The sequence below is a fragment of the Coenobita brevimanus genome, chromosome 27, assembly GCF_032717465.1.
Source record: "Coenobita brevimanus isolate Jiangsu-jjx chromosome 27, ASM3271746v2, whole genome shotgun sequence".
NCBI lineage: Eukaryota > Metazoa > Arthropoda > Malacostraca > Decapoda > Coenobitidae > Coenobita > Coenobita brevimanus.
This window is the reverse complement of record NC_136980.1, coordinates 15,974,966-15,997,077: the sequence shown is the minus strand read 5'-3', so window position 1 is coordinate 15,997,077 and position 22,112 is coordinate 15,974,966. Positions and strand designations below refer to the sequence as shown.

At 41.2% G+C, this 22,112-nt stretch overlaps 1 pseudogene; it reads left to right on the top strand.

Annotated features, from left to right (window-relative positions):
* LOC145394470 ((3R)-3-hydroxyacyl-CoA dehydrogenase-like) overlaps positions 1-22,112 on the top strand; it is a 54,073-nt pseudogene that overhangs the window by 11,017 nt on the left and 20,944 nt on the right.

The window sequence follows — 22,112 nt, the reverse complement described above, 5'->3', positions numbered from 1 at the left end:
ATTACAGAAATAAATACCGAGTCACTTTATCATCAGTACCGGGACTGTGAGCAATGACATTCAAAACCCAGTGATGCGATCGCTGGAACTTATGAGTCTTCTCAGAATATTGCGTGAGAGTTTGATAATCGTTCTGTTAAAAAAGCAGTGATAATTATTACAATCCGCCATTGTACATTAAACTGTAGTATCAACAGTAAAACTGTATTTCTCAAGAAGCACTGAGTACTGACTGACAGAACTGTGCAGCAAGCGAAGGGGACTGAGCACTGACTGATTGAGAGAGAGAGAGAGAGAGAGAGAGAGAGAGAGAGAGAGAGAGAGCACCGGGTACTGACTGACAAAATTGTTCACTGAGATAGCAGAGCACTCACTAGATATTATGCTAGATATTTAAAGAGTAAATTTTACTGTGAACTGATTACTGCCTGTCACTTCAGGCGGCGGGAGCGGCATTGGGCGTGCATGCTGTCAGGTGCTGGCCAGGGAGGGCGCCTAAGTGGTGGTCACTGATATCAACCTTCAGGCGGCCAAACACACCCTCACTCTCCTGCCTGGTGAGTCACTTGAGTCACTCTCCTGCCTGGTGAGTCACTTGAGTCACTCTCCTGCCTGGTGAGTCACTGTCCTGCCTGGTGAGTCACTTGAGTCACTGTCCTGCCTGGTGAGTCACTGTCCTGCCTGGTGAGTCACTCTCCTGCCTGGTAAGTCACTCTCCTGCCTGGTGAGTCACTCTCCTGCCCGGTGAGTCACTCTCCTGCCCGGTGAGTCACTCTCCTGCCCGGTGAGTCACTCTCCTGCCCGGTGAGTCACTCTCCTGCCTGATAAGTCACTCTCCTGTCCGGTGAGTCACTCTCCTGCCTGGTGAGTCACTCTCCTGCCTGGTGAGTCACTCTCCTGCCTGGTGAGTCACTCTACTGCCCGGGGAGTCACTCTCCTGGCCGGTGAGTCTCTCTCCTGCCTGATGAGTCACTCTCCTGCCTGGTGAGTCACTCTCCTGCCCGGTGAGTCTCTCTCCTGCCTGATGAGTCACTCTACTGCCCGGTGAGTCACTCTCCTGCCTGGTGGGTCACTCTCCTGCCTGGTGAGTCACTCTACTGCCCGGTGAGTCACTCTCCTTCCTGGTGAGTCTCTCTCCTGCCTGGTGAGTCACTATCCTGCCTGTTGAGTCACTCTACTGCCCGGTGAGTCACTCTCCTGCGTGATGAGTCACTTGAGTCACTCTCCTGTCTGGTGAGTCACTCTCCTGCCCGGTGAGTCACTCTCTTGCCTGGTGAGTCACTCTCCTGCCTGGTGAGTCACTCTCCTGCCTGGTGAGTCACTCTCCTGCTTGGTGAGTCACTCTCCTGCTTGGTGAGTCACTCTCCTGCTTGGTGAGTCACTTGAGTCACTCTCTTGCCTGGTGAGTCACTTGAGTCACTCTCTTGCCTGGTGAGTCATATGAGTCACTCTCTTGCCTGGTGAGTTATTCTCCTGCCTGGTGAGTCACTCTCCTGCCTGGTGAGTCACTCTCCTGCCTGATGAGTCACTCTCCTGCCTGGTGAGTCACTCTCCTGCCTGGTAAGCCACTTGAGTCACTCTCTTGCCTGGTCAGTCACTCTCCTGCCTGGTGAGTCACTTGAGTCACTCTCTTGCCTGGTGAGTTATTCTACTGCCTGGTGAGTCACTCTCCTGCCTGCTGTCACTCTCCTGCCTGGTGAGTCACTCTCCTGCCCGGTGAGTCACTCTCCTGCCTGGTGAGTCACTCTCCTGCCTGGTGAGTCACTCTCCTGCCCGGTGAGTCACTCTCCTGCCCGGTGAGTCACTCTCCTGCCCGGTGAGTCACTCTCCTGCCCGGTGGGTCACTCTCCTGCCCGGTGGGTCACTCTCCTGCCTGGTGGGTCACTCTCCTGCCTGGTGAGTCACTCTTCTGCCTGGTGAGTCACTCCTGCCCGGTGAGTCACTCCCATGCCTGATGAGTCATTCTCCTGCCCGGTGAGTCACTCTTCTACCTGGTGAGTCACTCTCCTTCCTGGCGAGTCACTCTTCTGCCTGGTGAATTACTCTTCTGCCTGATGAATCACTCTCCTGCCTGATGAATCACTCTCCTGCCTGATGAGTCACTCTCCTGCCTGATGAGTCACTCCTGCCTGGTGGGTCACTCTCCTGCCTGATGAGTCACTCCTGCCTGGTGAGTCACTCTCCTGCCTGATTAGTCACTCTCCTGCCTGATGAGTCACTCTCCTGCCTGGTGAGTCACTCCTGCCTGGTGAGTCACTCTCCTGTCCATTGCGTCACAGACTAGCCAGAGGTAAAGTTATGTTTGCATGATGCGCCGTTGTGTTCAGTGTAATACTATGGAGAAAATGGTCAACACAAGCAACAGTCTGCTGACAACTCTCTCTCTCTCTCTCTCTCTCTCTCTCTGTTAATCAGTGTATCTGTATCAATGTAATTAAAATTAAACACACACACACACACACACACACACACACAAGCACACACACACATTATATATATATATATATATATATATATATATATATATATATATATACAAATAGAGAGAGAGAGAGAGAGAGAGGGAGAGAGAGTAAATTAACGTGTCGGTGGTAGGTACACTGTACATACATTCACGTCACTTAATATTGTACATACAACTTTTCTTAAATGAGAAGAAATGGTCATGTTTGAACTTCCCAGGCACTGGGACACAATTTTTGAGTGACTCATACCACAGCTGTGAACGCATTAAGCTCACCCACTCCCCTCCCACCCTCTCACCCAATCATTCTCTCTCTCTCTCTCTCTCTCTCTCTCTCTCTCTCTCTCTCTCTCTCTCTCTCTCTCACAGTGCTACGCCTTTATGTCCTTTCCATAGCAATTCCACGTGAATAGCAACATATTCCAGTGTAAATCTACAGTGTTGTTCCAACTTAACATTTTAGAGGGGCAGTGACATTTTTAGGCCAAGTTAGCGTGAAAAGAGTGTAGTTTCCCCAGCAGTATCTGTCTCCCTAACTGATGGCTAGAGATGCCAACTACTAATTTACATAACAGTTCATTAAATAATCACATTCACAAACATAGGTATGTTATTGTTTGTATTTGTATAAGTTTCATAAATAAAGTAAAGCTGTGATGCACTATCTTAAACAGTGTTAGCCCCACATCCCGGGTCAAGAATTGTTTCGTGAATAGTCCATGGTGTGTGCTGCCAGACCATCAAGTTCTTGGAATTAAAGCATTCCAAAACCACAGACTAAGGAATATAAATAATATCAACTAATTTGTGTGTAATATTGTACAAAATATTTACAGTCTCACAACCTAGAGTACCGTGTTTGGTGCAGCGCCATTTACGTTTATGGGTTCATTAGACAATCAGTCATTTGTCACAAATCAACAACTTTTTTCTCTGGCTTTACAAAGTGCTCGAAATTTAAACCATTGATCTGTGACATTTCCTCTTTCACTGACAATAGTAGCAACATACTCAGCTCGAAATTTTAAAAAATCAGTATAGTAAACATCCCCGGCCTGTTCATTGCATCAAACAATACATGCAGTCGTTATAGATGAATAATAAAGCAAGTTCTATGCACTCTGATTTATCTTGTTTATTGGTACAGTACTTCATCTTCCCACCCATGGCTTTTTGTATGGCTATGGAGCTCTTCAGCACCGTACCACATAACTTTATTTTTTCAGTATAAGCAAAGTGTGCATTAATGGTGTTTTGTTTTAAGACTGTTTGTCAGCTTACAGTTTCCAGGTATTTCCACAGCTTTTGAGCCATTGACAGACGAAGGCTGTCACATCAATCTCTTCTTCCGCCTGGCGTCCTGGAAGCCCCCAATATGAAAAAGGGGGTTGGGGGAGAGAAAAGGAGGAAAAAAAAAAAAAAAGTTATATGAGAAAAGGAAAAAGCTGCGATATAACCCTGGAGAATGTAACCCCCCCCCCTGCAAGTACCATGCACCTAATAAATTGTTCTTGAATTTAAATCATTGAATCAAAGTACAAGAGTGTTGGCAGACGTACCAAACCTCACAGACCAATATTTACCTGCTTTGGGAATAGAAAAACTGATAGAGAAGTCTTTATATATATATATATATATATATATATATATATATATATATATATATATATATATATATATATATATATATATATATATATATATATATATATATGGCAAACAATTTGTTTATGTCAGCTCTTGTCTTCCCCCTTAATTAACACCCTGATCATAGTTGGGCCATACTAAGCTGCAGATGGAGGAAAAAACTGATGCAGTTACCTTCGTCTGTGATTGTTCAACAAATGTGAAAATGAAAGATTAATTCTGGAAGATCACAAACGGCCGTTAGATGAGTAAAAGTCCGTCATTGTATATTTGCGTGCACACACACACACACACACACACACACACACACACACACACACATATATATATATATATATATATATATATATATATATATATATATATATATATATATATATATATATATATTACGTGTCCGACTCTGGGCAAAGGCTTCAGGGCCTATTTTTGAAGGGCAGTGACCTCTTACACCTCCACATGTCACCACTTCGGAGCTAACACCCACCATCCATGTTGAATACATGCTAGGGCTGTCTCATACAGGATTGGTGTACTGGTATTAGCGGGGGTATTTTTACGACATGTCAGCAGGTCAACTGGTTGATCAGGAAAGTCTGCTTTTTTAGGAAATTAAAATCCTTAAACTGTTCCCTGCCCCAGCCGGGATTCGATCCTGGGTCCATTAGGACTGCAGGCCGCCTCTACCGATTCAGCCACCGCCTCTCCCTTATATATATAGATAGATAGATAGATGTTACGGTCATTTTGCGAAATTGGTCATTTTGCAAACTGCCCGGTCATTTTGCAAAAAGACCAAAACCAAAACCGTGATCAGTTTGCAAACTGACCATAAATATAAAGGCATTTTGCAAAAAGACCAAAACCAGGGTCAGTTTGCAAAAACTGACCTTAAATGTCTTAGCATTTTGCAAAAAGACCAGGGTTTTGGTCTTTTAACAGAATCATAGGCGACCTGGTTGGTCAATATGCAAAATGTAATAGGACAATGAAAAACGGCTATTTTGCTCAATCATCAGTAATCTACTTGGTGAACTGAAGTGAACGTAAGTGGAACGATGTGAACGTAATAAAAAGACAAGTTTATTAAATCTTAGAAAATACATTGAACATTAAAAAGTATGTTTATTCAACCTTCAAAAAATTTAGAAATAAATATCTTACATCCTTAAGCATTGTGTGTGTGTGTGTGTGTGTGTGTGTGTGTGTGTTAAAAATACATATATTCGTGTGTGTGTGTGTGTTAAAATACATATATTCATGTGTGAGTGTGTGTGTGTGTGTGTGTGTGTGTGTGTGTGTGTGTGTGTGTGTGTGTTTAAAAATAAATATATTCATGTGTGTGTGTGTGTGTGTGTGTGTGTGTGTGTGTGTGTGTGTGTGTGTGTGTGTGTTTAAAAATACATATATTCATGTGTGTGTGTGTGTGTGTGTGTGTGTGTGTTTAAAAATACATATATTCATGTGTGTGTGTGTGTGTGTGTGTGTGTGTGTGTGTGTGTGTGTGTTTAAAAATACATATATTCATGTGTGTGTGTGTGTGTGTGTGTGTGTGTGTGTGTGTGTGTGTGTGTGTGTGTGTGTGTGTGTGTGTGTGTGTGTGTGTGTCCTTTTCAGAAAACCCACTATCAGACTTGTTAGAGGAAGAGGCACTGCACTTGCATCTAACATTACATAACACTTTGTTTTTGAAACACGTACAGCGTCTGGTCCTACATAACTTACTGCAGCAGCATTTAGCGAATCCCTGACCTTGTCCCATGGAATCTGCATGAGCTGCTTCCCGCAGACTTACTTCCCGCTCCTGTGATACATCTTTTACCAACAGGAATTTCTCCACACAAGGAGTAAATGGGTTATGAATGTACACGTGCTTAAGCAGGTTCGTGACTTCATTCTGTTCGAGACAATTGGCTTGACATTCACAGACCTATTGAATATTGACCAACTATGTTACTGATGAATCTGCAAAAAGATAAAAAACCGTGGTCCTTTTGCAGTACGCCCAGACATTTAAGGTCATTCGTGCAAACTGACCATGGGTCTGGTATTGATGCAAAATGCCAAGATATTTACGGTCATTTTGCAAATTTATCACTGTTTTGGTTGTTTTTGCAAAATGACCGGGCATTTCGCAAAATGAGCAATTTCGTAAAATGCCCATAACATTATATATATATATATATATATATATATATATATATATATATATATATATATATATATATATATATATATATATATATATATATATATATATATATATATATATATATATATATATATATATATATATATATACTGTATATACTGTATATATATATATATATATATATATATATATATATATATATATAAAATCTCCGGAAGCAGGCCAAATGGCCTAATAGTTGTACTGAAGGTTATGGATGTGAAGACCAAGTACTGATGAAATGCTTTTGTTTCATTCTCCTTCTATAAACTATATATTGCTCGGTGTGTTTGGTGCAGTGAACAGGCTGACAATGTTGACCATGCTGACTCGACGATTTTTTTTTTTTCTTACGAGTGTTTATAACCCAGGAACGCTGCTTCTGTATGTGCTCAGGAGTGCTCAAAATAAGTGGATCTCTGTCTGTCTGTCTGTCTCATAATTCCCCCAGGGCTGTGGATCAGGCTGCTTACTCAGTAGCTCAATCAGAATATAACACTAGCATCTCAGGGAGGCCAGCCAGTCTCACAAGTGGTGCAGCTCGCTCATTTCTGCTTTCTTTGGTGTCGGCGTGTCCACACCTCCACTTGTAAGGCAGGATGGTACAGTTATTTATTGCCTGGGGAGAAGGTTGACATTTTTCCTGGTGTATTTGACGGTAAATAATCTAATGAAACCCTTTTTGTGACCCGCTTGCAGTCCTGAGGTAAAACTTTCTAACTTTGCACTTAGGTCCGTTCAGGTGATGTCCATTTAACTTTTTATTCATTATTAAGTTTCTCACAGCACAAACATATTTTGTGGCTTGAAGCACAAAATATTTCCTGTAATTGCTATTTGCACCTGAGAATTTTCTTGTACACGGGACTTCGGTGTTATTATTTACAGAAATTCGTGTAATATCTCCTAGTAATGAATATAGGTACTGTATTTTTCCCCTGTCTCTGGCAGGTGGACAGCAGCACGTGGCTGTAGCCATGGACGTGAGAGAGAGGAACAGTGTGGAGGACGCCATGAGGTCAGCCCAGGCCCAGTATGGCGCCCCGCCCTCGCTGCTAGTCAACTGTGCCGGTGTGTTCATCAGAGGTGCCATCTTAGAGACTGATGGTGACTCTTGGCAGAAAAATATTGATGTCAACCTGACGGTCAGTTCCAAAATGTGACGATCATTGCAGTGTTTAATAGTACATGACATAGAAAGTAACAGAAAATGCTCAGACTATTATGAAATTAATACTTATACTCAGGCAACAATGCCTAATATTATTATCAACTTTTACTCCGCAGGGAACATTCTTGGTAACACAGACTTTCGCAACATCACTGCTGGAAAATGGGAAGGATTCCAAGGGTGCAGTAGTGAATATTGCAAGTATTGATGGGAAAACTGGCTCTACCAATTGGAGTGGCTATGCTGCCAGTAAAGGAGGAGTTATTTCACTCACCAAGACGTGTGCTGCGGAATTGGCGAGGTAGCTAAACCATATAGGCATGCAGACAATGGACTGATCATGGCTTCCATGTACAGTATTTGATTTAATGCTGGTAATCATTTTCCTCATACTGTATATAAAGAACGATTTTTTTAATGTAATATATTCATACTGCAATGTAAGTTACTGGATCTCAATAACATTTCAGCAAAGCCATACGTGTAAACTGCGTGCTGCCTGGACTGATTGACACACCAATGACTGCAAGTCGAATTAAGGAGTCACGTGAGAACCTCATGCGGACAATACCATTGGGTAGAGCTGGCCGCCCTGAAGGTTAGTGGAGGCAATGAGTAGGTCGATGTTGTGAGATGACTGGTGGCTGGATTTGTGAGGTGATAATATTTAATATGCCGGGTGTAGACGTCCGACACCAAGAAGAAGAGTGGCTGGGAGGGTGAGGTGTCATTTTTGCCCCAGGCTTTACCAAGTTATAGTGCAGATTCTTTCATCCATAGCTCTGCTGTTACACAGACTAAATACAATCACATTACATAAATGGACACAAAAATGGTTGGAGAACAGAAGTGCATTTTCAGATATTCGTTCTAACCAAAACTAAATCATATAAAACTAATTCGTGTACACATTTTTATTCTTTTACATTTATACGAATACTGAATCAGTTTAAGAAAGGCAGGAACCTTATGTAAAGAAATCACGTGAATGCGACAGTTTCATTAGACTTTAGATAAAATATAATATAAACGATATGGTACCTCTTTTTTTTCTACCAAGATGAAGGATCCTGATGACATCAAGCCAGCTGTGAGGGATCCAGTAATTGTTTCCTGTACGTGACCGATATATCCTCTGTAAACTTTGTGCATTGTATAGTAATAAAAGCATTGACTGCCAGGCATGCTAACACTGTCGTAAACACAGTACCTATAAACAAGACACTAATATTATGAGAATATTAACAATGACAGTTTTCACTCTATATGTTTTGCTATAAGTTTTTACATTTATTACAATCAGAATGGCCTCTCATCTGTCGCTGCTGTGCAATCTGTTTACAACTCCAGTGATGTCCTGTGCCTGCCCGGCATGGGCCCCCATCCTATCTAACACCCACTACAGCACCTTGCAGACCATACAGAACAACGTCCCACACATCATTACTGGCTGCACCAAAGCCACTCCCACAGCTCACTTACTCTTTGAAACTTGATATGAGAGGCATGCAGTTCTATGTGGGAGCCTACCCCAACACACATTCCCCTGTCATTATATAACAGGGCCACACAACACAACTAGGCATGTAAAATAATCACGCACAAACATTACAAGACCTTCCTCAACACCATCCCGCCTCCAAACATTCCAATATTGACAATAAACAACAAACTCACTTCCTGTGCAGATCAGTACATCTCATCCAGAACCCTGTATTACAATCGCCTTCTCTCAAAGTTCACCATAAACAGAGGTATTCTTAAATAGAGCTGATCGAGTACAACAAGCTAGATTTAGATCAGGACATCACCCAGTCCACTTCAGTGTAGAGTCAGGTTGGGTGGAACTAAAGACTACAAATGCCGTGCTTTTACAATGGACCCATACGATATAACACACATAATGGAGCGCTGCACAGCACATACCACACTAAGACCACAAACACAGCATCAACGGGGTGGAAAAACTGTGGGAAGAACCCAATGGGACAGTTGCTTACCAATGGTTGATGGGTGTGCTTGCCCAGGCAGATTGCGGTCAAGCAACAACAACAACAAAGTATGAAATCTTATGTGCTAGGTTGTACTGCAGAAGATTATGTTATGAGATTTAGTATAATGTAAGCAAAATGGGGTAACAGGTAAACCAGCAAGGTTTGTGTCCAGGTAAGGCTTACTCCTGAATTACTGAGAAGACTGTGGCCAGAGGGTAGGTTACCAGATCACATGGTATAACCTTCCTCATTCCGTGGCGACAGAGGTAACAGGAATGAGCACTCAGAGACTGCAACACCGCCTTACAAATGGTCTAAGGGAGGGATATTTGACTTGGCCCTGTGGTGTGAAACTTCGACTGATTGATCTTAAAATTGAATTACTTCATTCTTGCCTGACTCTAAGTTTGGTCGAAATGTGATAAAAATTGTCTATGTTGTTCTTACATTATTATCAAAATCACATCTCTTCTTCCTTGGTTTACCCTTCAATTCTTGCACTTTGGTCCAAACTGTGATGTAAACTGTCTGAGTCGTAGGGTGGAACATTTTGCCTTGCCTTCTCGTCTTGACTGTTGACTTAATGTTCTTAGAATCGAACACTTCCGTCCTTTTTTTTTTTTTTTCCCTTCAAGCCTTCCATCAAACTTGCCATAAATTGGATTAAAACCGTTTACGCTGGCCATGCCATCTGAGTTTGATCTTTGGTCTTCCTGTGTGACCTTTGCATTGGACTGATTGTTCTCAACATCCAGTTCCTTCATCCTTGCTTTTCCCTGAACCCTTGTAGAAAGATTGGTGTAAACTGGACAAAAACTGCTTAGTAGATCATACTATGTGACCTTGACCTTTATCCTATTAAAAAAAAATAAAAAACTATTGGCTGATCACCACTTGTTCCACCAAGGATGGTATAAATCAGAGGAAATTTGTCATTTATTTTCTTCTCACACAGACAGACACGGGAAGAACTTTGACAATCCTCTGTGAGCTTGACTATGATTGACCCCCCCTCTCAGAAAAGCTCGTCTCACCAATCTCGCCTTACCCTCAACCCTTCCACCAAGTCTGTTCTTAGCCAGATAAAATCTATTGAGGTTAACCTTGCCATGTGCCCTGACCTCTGACCGACTGATCTCCAAAAGAATTGGTCTACCGCTTGACTGATCCTCAACATTGCCACAGGGCTGTTTAAAATTAGATCTAAACTTGGTTACAGTATTTTGTTTACAACGACAAACACAGATAGTTGCACACACACATGTACACATGTGCTACGAAAAGCATTACACCTGCTGAACTACCGTCCGTGGAGGTGTAATACTATGTCATGCCATGAACTTATAAAATGTATGTTTAATCATCCAGTCCTTCTCTGCTTCACAGGGGTCACAGGGGTTCGGGGCTGGAGTACTCACTCTCAACATGTGAGGCATGGGTGACCAGCGTCGCTCGTCCTTCAGTTCAGTCATGTCAGTAATGAACTCCAATCACCCAGCAGTTGGAAATCCTTTGAGCCCCATCCTATTAAAGCATCTAAACCCACTAGACCACTACACGTCCATTTCACTATATGGTTACCACCCAGTGTGTTAAATGGTTTCCTGGACGTACTTACGGTGCTCAAAGCACCATATCTGAATTTTGGTGCCATTGCTTACTGTGATGTTAAGACGACAGATCCCAAGCATAATATCTCATAACCAGATATTTCATTCCGACACATCACCCTGTCCATAACTCTTGTAATTGTAAATCTCTTTGGCAGCAGCTCGCATCATGCCTTCGTTCAGTCAAACGCAGGTACCGTCAGAAGCGACTCTGAGGGATCACCAGTCACTTATAAGATGACTACAGCGCCAACATTAGGCAGTGGGTGGGGCTGCCGTAGTTTAGTTAAGACATATTTACCTGCAATAGACGTGTCCATCCTCGGATCTTTCATAGAGAAATACGTGAATAATAATCGTATTGCAACTAGATAAGACGTGCTAAACAATTATTGCATCACAGGACCATTGCTGAGTTCCTAACCACACTTAAAAGTACCAGAACTACGGAAGCTCTTGTAATAGAATGTGTATTGGCCGTTCTTTCTCGCCCTGTGTGTCGTGCATTATGTGGTTCCAGTACTACACAGAAATGAGGATTGCCATGACATAGTAACTAATAGTACGATAAGAGGTATTGACAGCTGACTTCCAGAGGATGTAGTGGATCTCTGTATCTCATTTCATGCCATCTGCACAATAGACTATAGAGGTAAACTGTCACTAGCATTATTTTCTGCACTCAGATCTGTACAGTACTTGGGGTATATTTTTACTTCTGACCCCTCTTCAACTCTTGATAATTTGGTGATGTTATTCATTTCATCGTGCGGTGGCATTTTTTTTTTTTTTTCTGTAACACTTAACAGTTTCACCTCAAATAGCAGTCAAGTGTTGTGCCACACCCATTTTTGTAACTACTTTAAAGAGATGTACTTAAACCACGATAAACACCCTAACCATTCTGGAATAACACAAACGTAGAACCAAATGAAATGACACAAACATAGGACCAGTGCATGAAATATTTCTAGATATCTTCAGTCACATAAATACAACAATACTCCTAAGAAGGAATAGAGAAGTGGCAATGATACATTGACCGCTATCACCAATTTATTACACGGCCATAGCGCACTGAGATATTAATAGGCGTGTCGTGTGACACCAGGCTTCAACCCTCTCACTCCTTTGGATTTTTGCGCATACTAGTTCACAAACATACCACTGAACAAGAACTACAACTGACGTATCTTCCTTGCTTGAAGTAGGTGTCGTAAACACATGTAGTTATCTTTTACTGAGTAAAAAAGGACTACCATGTTTACTTTCTTTTTCATTATAACAACATGCCTACTGGATAGCATAGCTTATAAAGTTATCCTATACGGTAGGCATGTTGTTAAAACTAGAAATAAAAAGGATATTGGTATCATTAAAAAGAACAGAAATAATGTCAATATTCAATCAGACGAAGGCAATACAAGATATGCATCTGTCCTCAACTCAGCCAAGGCTTCGGTTATCAACATGTACTTAAAGCAGGCCTTAGGATCGCACCATCCTCAGGATGATAAATAAGAGAAATAGTGAAAACATAAGTGAAAGGAAGTAAAAATGAGAACACTGTAGTATACAGCATACCGTGTAGTGGATGCTCAAAAACGTGGAGGGGAAACAAGACGAAGAATAGATACAAAGACAGCTGAACACAAAGCAGATGTGTCGTGTCACAGAGTATCTAATTCCCTGGTGTTGCACGCAGATCAGCACAATCATTGGCCCAAGTGGCAAGAAACTACTGTCATTACTAAAGATTTGAATAAACAAATGAGAATCAAATTGGAAGCGATCAGTGTGTGTAAAAAGTGTAACAACAAAGAGGGATCTTTCAGTCTAGATATGTACTTTATAGACAGACAAAGGATGGCATTAATGTCGCAGTCAGAGGTGGGTTGGGATGACGGGATTTTCCTAGAGGTAGCCAGTCAGACTGCGACACGAGAATGGGGAGGGCATTTCCAGAGGTATAAATGTCGCGATTCTATCATGTCGTGCTTTGAGGGATTTCGATGTATGGTTGTGGAGGGTATGGACCGTACAGATATGCTTGTCTTGCTCTCCGGTAGTTGCAGGGCTGCCGCACCAAGCTTAGCTTTTTGTTCAACATTAGGGTGTTGCTTCGTTAGGTTAACTAGTTCCCATTTTCATCCCTTCCCCGTCTACAATACAATAGGTGTTTGTATCTATTTCTTAAGATTACTTATTGCTTACTAACCTCGGGACTGACCCCCTCATTGATCAGTCTTAGTTATCTTATTCTGGGTTTCTTGTTCCTTGCATGTTTTTTCTCTTTCTTTGCACTGCTCCCATGATGGAGTGGTGGTTACTATGGCGGACGCCTTTGTTGCATCTCCCACCTTCAGGGGATTGAGATGGTCCTGTTGGACCCATGACTACAGACTGAATGTCCCCAGATTGACCAGTCCTTGATTCATACCCCCTTGACATTTCTGTCAATAATGCATCTTTCGTCGTGCTACATGCTGTCGGTTCCAGTCACCTAATTAGTCTTGATTCTTTCATTGTTTAGAAGGTAATTGACGGCTGTGCTGGTGAGATGGAAGAAGTGAAAATAACTTTCTAGTGGAAATATTCTAGTTAAATTTGTTACTTCTACATAGGTAAAGGACTTGTTGAAGCTGTGTAGGTTTCACTGTTATGATGTTTATCCGAGGATCACGGTTTCCATAAATTCCTGCATTGGTGTTATCAACTCTAGGGACCTCATGGCTAAGGAGGAGGACAATATCATACGTGAACTTGCTCAGTAGGATGTATTTGATGCTAGTTTTATAGCTGGATTCTCGAAGGACAAGAGGGCTATGACTGCCACCATTATCATGTCATTTGATAAAGTTTCTCTCAATGTGCCTGTTAAAGCTGGTTACGAAATTGTTATCATCAGGCTATATATCCCCAACCCTCTTCGTTGCTGAACACTGCACATCGGAGACTGTATGTTGCTTTCATTGCAAGGGTCCTCACTCCATTTGCTTGAGGGATTGTCCTAAGTTGAGGGAGGAGGAGGAGGTCTGCACAGTGAAGGCAACAGAGGGCATATCCTAGTACGATGCTAGGAAGAATGTGACGGAGTTGCATGCTGCATGCCACCCCCATACCTAATGTTTCCTATGCATTGGCCGTTGTGTCCCGTCCCGTGATGAGCACAGTGAAGACACAATCTGACCCTGTCCCCAGCGCTCTTGTCACTCGTTCTGCCTCTTGGTCTGCTCCTTCTGTACATTCCAGTTCTCGTACTGATATTCATGTTGCAACTTCTCACTATCAGACTGCTGCTTCCTTTCAGTTAGTATGGTCTGAACCAGAATCTGACAAGTATTATGAGATTTATCTGACCACCCTTTCCAAACAGCCACATCCTCATGTACTTCCTGTTCCTGCTTCAGTGAAGGGGGAAATGGGTTAGCTCTTCCTCTGGTGAGTCTGGGAGCCTTGTTATTGATGATCATATGATGGGTTCCGACAGCAAGCAGAGGGATAGGTCTTCCTGTAGTCACTCACCTGCTGACAGACTGCATTAAAAGACTAAGCACTAAGGCCTGCCTCGTAAATCTTACACCGTCGCATTCACTGTGTTACAGTGAAATTGTAAGACTCTTGGGAATAAATTACACAGTATATAAATCTTGCTACCTATACCCAGGCCAGATGACATTTGCTTACAGGAGATTAGCTTGGAGGATCATCCTGATCCTCCACAGTTCAGTTACTAACACTAGTATAAAAGATATGATAGTCACGAAGTTGCCATATACACACACAAAATATCACACCCACAAACAGAAGTGGTTCTAAATTCTACCCCGAAAGTTGTCGTGTGCTGAGTAAATCAATAACACATGCCTGCCTTTTTAATCTCTCCAATGTCCTTCGCATGGCCTCATTGATAGTGGTGCTGTAAATTAACTTTTTAACCATTCTCCTGGAAATAAGTTAGTGTTGGGCGACTTTAATGCCCATCACTATGAATGGGGTAGCTAAAGGACTGATAGTCGTGGAGAACAAGTACAGTAGTTGACATGTAGTCCAACCTCTGGTGTCTGCATGGTGGTAGAACATCTTTTGTAGATGATCGCAAGCACTGGAAATTTTTCAGCCATTGACTCGTCTCTGGCCTCCTCATGTGTACATTCAGATTTCTCATGAGATCCTTATGGGGATTCCTTGGGAAGTGCCCATTTACCCACCTGTCTTTTTCATTAATGTTATGACTTTTTGGATCCTCCAGTTCCAAAATTTCATTTTAACCCCTAGGTGCCGATTCACTTCATATGACCTGTGGTCGACAGCCAGCGGTTCATGTCATATGACATTTACATTTTTCACGAGCACGTTTGAATTTCCTAGTGCTCCAAATTGACTCAGAGTATTGTCATGGCCTGTCTGGTGTACGGGGTGATGCTGGCTGGCGGTGGTATGGGGCGGGGGTGGGGGTGGGAGGGCTGCCCAATCGTGAGGAGAGATGCATGGTGGAGGTGGATGGTGGTGGGAGGCCCGCATGGGGAAAGTGTGGCCTTGAAAGTAGGCAACAGGGAGTAAGTACGTGCATTTGATGTGTTTTTTGTCATTTGTGATTGATTTGTAATTAAAAAAATAATAGTTTGCAGAAAATCGAAATTCCAGAAAATAGCCCGGTTTTGGGATGTGGATAGGGTGATCCGCCCCTGGCTTCTAGGGGTAAAGAAAACAGATTGGGGATCCTTCTCAAGGATCGCCTATTAAGATATAACTTGGGAGATCTTAGATGTAAAGATCCACAATTTTACTAAATCCATATTACATGTGGCTGGACTTCTATTCCCAAGACTTCTCCAATTCATGCAAAGGATAGAGCTCATTATTGGATGCTGGATTGCCAACAACATTAAGGAAATGCAATAGGAGGTTTTTGAAGTCAGTTGACTAAGGAAAACTTTGTTACATACAAAAAAACAAGGATTGAGGCAAGGACAGTAATTAGAAGAACTGAATGTGGCTCCTGGCGTTTTTTTGTGTCCACGGTGAATTGATTTACCTCAGTGACTAAAGTCCTGTCCACTATTAAAATACTGTATAATAGACACCCGTATAACCCCATGACCACTCTGCACATGGACAACATCTTGGACGATCCTGTGGACGAAGCTAACATCCTCACCACGAGCTTTTCTCATGTATATAGTTCAGCCAGTTACGACCAGCATTTCGACGACTATAAATGCACAGCTGAGCTATGAGTATTAGACCTTACCACAGAAGAAGTACACTTCCTTTACAACCTAAACTTTACAGTGGATGAACTTATCCTTGCCCTAAAATCCTGTAAAGACACCAGTCTTAGACCAGATATTATCATGCACTTTATGATCCAGCGTCTTCATCAGGACAACCTGATTTAGCTGTTGGCATTTTACAATGAGCTTTGCGTGTCCCGAATGTTCCCAGACTCATGGCATTTTGCACACGTGATACCGATACCCATACGGGCTGGTTGTCTTATGAATCCCATTTCACTTCGTATAGTTGTGTTGAATCCTTGTCTATGTAGTCATGGAACGAATGGTTAATAACAGGCTTTTTCTTGTTTTAGAGTCAAAGAATTTGTTAAATGATCATCACTGACTTCTTTAAATCCAGTACACTAGATCATTTAATGAATTTGGGGCATTGCATTTTGGATGCATTTGCCAATAAAGAATTCATGATAGGAGTGTTCTTGGACATCTGTAAACCCTATGACATGACATGACAACAGGGTATCCCAATGAAGCTCTGTGCTTATGGTTCAAGAGGTAATTTACCTGATTTATTTCCCTTTTTTTTTTTTTTTTTTTGAGCGACATAACTTTCTCTGTCAATTGCCCTGTAACATACCATCGGATGTTTTTATCCAAGAACATGGGGCACCGGAAGTGTGCATAGTCCCATTTTGTTTAGTATTATGATCAATGACATTCTCTCATCAGCTCCCATCCTGAGGAATCTTAACCCGCGGCGTCCCGTCGACGTGAATTAACGTCCACACGTTTTGTCACTGCCAATCCCGTTGACGTTCATAAATGTGAATCAATTGCAAGGTCCCTAATTTGCACAATTTTCAATTTTTGCGAGTGATTTTTGGTATGTATACATGGGACACCTTCCTCTACAAGATGCCAGGCAGGGACAATGCCTTACCCAGCATGACCTCCCTTCCCCCCAGCATGCCATTGTCTCAGCAATTTACCTGTTACCAGTGTCCTGGCCAGTAAAGCCATGTCATGCCATGGTACGAAATTCAGGGCCAGAGAGATTCTCCAATTGATGACAATGTGGAGGACAAACTTTACATAGCATTAGAGGAAGAAACAGTCAGAAATGATGATCACGTAATGTTGCCAAAACAGGTCAGGTATGTTGATGTGTTTCATGAGTGAAACAATGTTTATATTGCCTATATTACTGTGTGAAAACCAATATTCTCTCATACTACATATAAATTCGTACCAAATAAATAAATAAATACCGTTTATGGGTGGTGTCGAATGGTTACACTCCCATAGAACTCGTTTTCTTTGGAGCCAGCCTGACAGAAAACACAGTAAGGTGAGGTACTGCTACCTGTTTCGAGTATTAAAACCTCAGGTGAGCGATTTCTCTATGATTTTTCGATGTTTCTCACCAAAAGAGGAGGTTTGAGCCAAAAAAATTTTTTTCCAAAAATGGTCGGGATTGGGGGGAGTCAGTGGTGGAAAAGTGGTCAGGATGGGGTGGGTTAAATACTCATTCAGTGTTTCCGATTGTGCAAAATGGGGTTTTTCCAGTAATGCGTAAATTTTGGGCTGAATGGAATGAAGCTGCCTTGATTCTGTTCATCAGTGCGCCTTGTAGTGGGGATTTGTTTTCCGTCCGTATGTGTGCCGCTTAGTTTTTACTACTCGTACTGTCCCTGATTTGAATTTGGATTTGGGTAAACAGCCGGTACCATTTCAAACTTCTGTCAACTTTTGGTGCCTCCATGTTGGTCACTGATTAAACTTGAAATTTCATGTTAATAATTTACTTGCTCGTTCATAATTTACTCGCCCTTATCATGCAATATTTGTTTTTAAATAATTATTCCGGCCATGTATTGTTTCATTCAAGTTTTATACAAAGGCATGATATGAAGACGCCCTTCCTGGAATATTTGGTCCCCAGCTCACTCGTCAACTGCCTTTTATCGCCCACCCCTGGATCAGTGGATGTTAAAGTCCTTTCACCTTAATTTGGCCTAGATTTTATTCCCTTTGTTATTTCCTTCACGTAGGTGTCAGAATAAGTCGATACTACGGCTCTGGATCCTGTATATAGCATTTCTTCATAATTAGCATCATGCCCTATTGTTAATCTATTGTTACAAGTCAGCATTGAGGATGGACAGGTGGAAAGTGTGAGTAAAATGTGTATTGTAAGTGGTGGCGTAAGTAGACATAAGTGTAGATGTAAGTGGGTAAGTAGGCATGACTATAGGTGTAAGTGGTTGTGGGTGTAGGCAGGTGTGGGTGTAGATGGATGCGAGTTTAAATGGGTGGCTGCAGTTGCGGGTGTGGATATGGGCGTGGGTGTGAGTGTGGGTGGAGGCAGGTGTGGGTGCAAGTGGGTATAAATGTAAGTGTTAGTAGCGATGTGGATGTAGATATGGGTGACAGGTGTGAGTGTTTGAGTATGTGTAATGATGGATAAAGGTGTAAAAAATAGGGTTGTCGGGATTTAAGTGAGAGGTATGAGTGTAAGGGAAAAAGACAGTTGTCTTGAATGGTTAAAGAATAAAGAGTTATGCAAAAATTACTTGTGGTCAGCTGAGATATCTATATCCACTGCATGTAGATAGTATATCCTCTATCCTTCGATAGGAAAAAGAAGCTGGGATGATGATGGTATGTTTTTTAACCTTTCTTCTCCTGAATGGCTGTGTCGAATGAGGGTGTAGGTGAGTAATGTGTAGATGTGGGTGTCGACTGAAGTGTTAGGTGTTTTGTGTGTGTGTACTTGGGAGTAAGTACTGTATGGTGGTAAATGTGGGACAGAACTTCGATGTTTTGTATGCGTGTGTGTGTGTGTGTGTTCTTACCTAATTGTATCTTTACAGGAATGAGTCAAGCTCGTACTGTCCCGTGTCTTAAACCATATTTATCGTACATATCCTTAAATTTGTGAATTGTTTTGGCACACACTATTTCATTCGGTAGTGCATTCCATTGATCAATTGCTCAGTTTGGGAAACTGAATTTCCTTACGTCTGTATCACCTCTCTTCTTATGCAGTTTTTTGCAGTGTCCTCTTGCTGATGCTTCTCCATATGTTAAGCAATAATTTATGTCTATTTTCTCCTTCCCTGATATGCATGTCACCTCTTTTCCTTCTCTCCTGTAGTGTTGGTAGATTCAGTTTATTTAGTCTTTCTTCGTAGCTTAGGTCCCTTAAGCTTGGTATCCATCTTGTAGCGGCCCTTTGAACTTTTTCAATCTTGTCTATGTGTTTTTTGAAATGAGGACTCCAGATTACTGATGCATACTCCAGGGTTGGTCTAATGAATGATGTTATTATCCTTCTTAGCATGTCTTCATTTATGTATGTGAATGCTATTCTCATACTTGCAAGCAGTGTATACATGTTCCGTACCTTCTCACTGATGTGGTCAGCTGGAGATAGTCTGTTATTGATAATCACACCTAGGTCCTTCTCTCTTTCTGATGTGTGTAGGGTTTTATTTCCTAACGTATAATCCCAATCAGGTCTTTTTCCACTTTTACCAAACTTGATTACATGACACTTGTCCACATTGAATTCCATTTGCCATTTATTACTCCATTCATGGAGTTTATTTAATTCTTCTTGTAGCTCTTTAAAAGAGTCTGTGTTAGTAATTCTCCTTTGTATTTTTGCATCATCTGCAAACATATTCAGATAGCTTTCATTTCCAGTGTTACTGTTTATATCATTTATATACACTAAAAACATGATTGGTGCCAGCACTGAACCCTGTGGTACTCCACTAGTCACTTCTTTTCATGATGAGTAGTTTCCCCTTAGTACTGTTCTCATTTCTCTTTTTATGAGAAAATCTTGCATCCAACAACACAGTTTGCCTCGAATTCCTCCTTGATGGTACAGTTCCCATAAAAGTCTTTGGTGTGGTACTGTGTCAAATGCTTTCTTGAAATCTAAATAGATACTGTCCACCCATCCTTCTCTTTCCTGTATTGTGTTTGTTACTCTGTCATAGTAGCTCAACAGATTAGTAACACATGATTTTCCTCTTCTGAAACCAAACTGTCTTTCTGTTATCATACAGTGTTCTTCTAGATGATTTACCCAAGCTTTTCTTATAAGCTTTTCTAATACCTTGCTTACAACACTTGTCCGTGATACTGGTCGGTAGTTGAGTGGATTTTGTCTATTTCCTTTCTTGAATAAGGGGACAATATTTGCTTTCATCCATATATCAGGTAGTTTACCTTGACTCAAGGATTCCTTGAAAATTAAAAATAATGGTTTACTTAACTCCTTTGCACATTCTCGTAGTACCCAACATGAAATTTCATCAGGACCACTTGCTTTTCCTCTGTCTAATTTACTTAACTCCTCCTGTATTACACTTTTCTGATATTTGTAAATCTGGTAGTTTGTGTGGACATGCATGTTCCACATAGTCCCTACCAAAATTTTTTTCTTCTGTAATAATTAATTGGAAATTCTTATTTATCGCTTCACAAATATCTTTCTCTTGTGTGTAGATGATTCCCTCGTCCGTAATGTATTGTATTATATCCTTTACTTTGGTTTTGCTTCTGATGTAGCTGTAAAATAGCTTTGGTTGATCACTATTTTTATTTATTATATCTTCCTCAAACTGTTTTTGGGCTTCCCTCCTTATTCTTGTATAATCGTTTCTTGCCGGTTTGTAATTATTATACACCCTTTCACTATTGTGTCTGCTATATCTATTCCACAACAAATCTCTCCTTTCTTTTGATTTATTACATTCTGTATTGAACCATCTCTGTATTTTCTTATCTGCTTCTTTGTGCTGTGGGATGTACTTCTGGACTCCTATTTCATGAAATTCACAGAATTTTTTATATATAGCATTTAAATCTTGTCCTCTAAGCTCATTTTCCCAATCAACTTGTAAGAAATACTTCTTTAGGTCTTGATAATTTCCCATTTTATAGTTTAGGCTCTTTTTGTAACTTTCATTGCTGTTAACTATGTCATATGCTATCCTGAAGTTGTAATTTAGTACTGCATGATCGCTTTTGCCGAGTGGAGGGTGATATATTAAACTGTCAGTATCATTTTCTTGCCTAGTAAATATTAGATCTAGCATTGAAGGTACATCGAGTCCTCTTTTTCTGGTGGTTTCCCTCACATGTTGCATTAGGAAAATCTCTTGCACGAGATCCAGGAGCTTTTGGTCCCAACAGCTTTCTTGGCTAATTATATCTAGAGTATTCCAATTTATATTTGTATTAAAATCTCCAGTTAGTATAATTCTTTCCGATTTCTCTTCCATTCTATGTAGTAATGATCTTAAACTCTGAATTGTACTCTCTGCCAGGTCCTCATATTCGTCTCTTTCCCATGTGTTTGATCTGGGTGGCATGTACAAATTGGCTACAATTACTTTCTCTTCAGATGTATTGATCTCTACTGCAATCAGTTCTACTTGTGATGGTATATCTAGTTTTATTTCATTGACTTTTAGATTTTTCTTAGTTAATATTATAATTCTTCCACCTTTTTTTAAATTTCTGTCTCTTCTCCATATATTGTATTCCTCTAAGTTTAGTATGTCATTGGATATCCTTGGTGTTAATTTTGCTTCAGTTAGGCATATTATGTGTGGTTCATTTTCTATGACAATCATTCACCTCTAATAATTTAGATACCATTCCATCCACATTTGAGTACATCAACTTTATCATCTTGTTTATATACTTGTCTTAACATGGTTCTACTACCTTCCTCCTCTTTATTCCCTCCTGTTTGTGTACCACTTTCGTACATG